Genomic DNA, 1291 nt, shown 5'->3' with positions numbered 1-1291 from the left:
AAAAACATATATGTATAGCAAAGTTATATAAACAATATCTGAGAAAGAATGAATAATGGTTAAATTATTATTAATTATGTTCCATTTCATCAGGAAACAAAACTTGATTATCATTTTATGTCGTTTAAAAGTTAATTTTAATTACACTGCCCAGGAATATTAAAACTAGAATTTAAAAATCAGAATAAAGAGAGGGCGCTGCGATAACGACGTCACTTGCCTGGGTATTGCCCATAACTGTTGAGGGAATCAAATGAACCACTTGTACCACCACTAAATGATGTATTTTGAATTGGCTGCAGTATGGTGAAAGACGGCGAGGTAGGCGTGTCTGCTTTCGCTGGAGATGGGCTGTTTTCAATATCACTACCGCCTAGTGGAAGAACATGCGAGGGTATGACGTCACAATACGTCATCACTACGTCACATGCAAACAGAAACGATTAAAGTGAGGGCTGCGCAAAGGAAGATAAAACTAAGGGTGCTATCTACAGGTTAGTTGTAAAAGGATAAACAGGTGAAACAGAATTAGACTTCGTGCAAATTGTGATTAGTAAATCCTACATACATTGAGAAAAAGGGCAAAAAATCAATTTTATTACAATAATTCTGTACATGGGGGTTAACGACATTAGGAGGACGATAACTAACAGGACAAAACTATTCAGATAAGCGCATTAACACATTAACAATATTAACAATACACTAACACAAAGTATTGTTAATGTTTTTTAGACTTAACAAGCACTTATAACTAAGATTAATAAATTTTCAAAATTTTGGCATTTCAGCATCAAGCCGATTGCGTTTCTCATTCCTATTTTCATTAGCAAACTAAAATTTCCAAAAATAATGAACTACTAGGAAACACACTTGTTAGCTGTTAATGAAAACGAAGTAAAGCAAGAAAGATGCAGATCAACTGTTGAAAACAAAAGGGGTAGAAACAAGACAGCATAGTTAGTTATGTATATATATACACAGCGTGGTTACAAGTAAATAGACACCACCTTTTCAGAAAAAAATGAAATTTTTCAGTCATATTCACATGAATTGATATATTTATAATTTAATTAATATCTAGTAGATCTTCCTTTCGCTTCGTGGAGTTCGTTGATCGTTTGGGGCATCGTGAGAATCATCTCGTCAATTTTAGATTGTGGGATTTTTGCCCACTCTTGCTTCAAAACTTGGAGTAGATCGCTCTACGAAGTTGGTTTTTTTTGGTTGTTTCTTGACTTGCCGGTCGAGTGTGGCCCAGAGGTTTTCGATGGGGAGTTCATGTCAGGAG

Source organism: Limulus polyphemus, unplaced genomic scaffold (assembly GCF_000517525.1).
Source record: "Limulus polyphemus unplaced genomic scaffold, Limulus_polyphemus-2.1.2 Scaffold107, whole genome shotgun sequence".
NCBI lineage: Eukaryota > Metazoa > Arthropoda > Merostomata > Xiphosura > Limulidae > Limulus > Limulus polyphemus.
Note: the sequence above shows the minus strand (reverse complement) of the source record.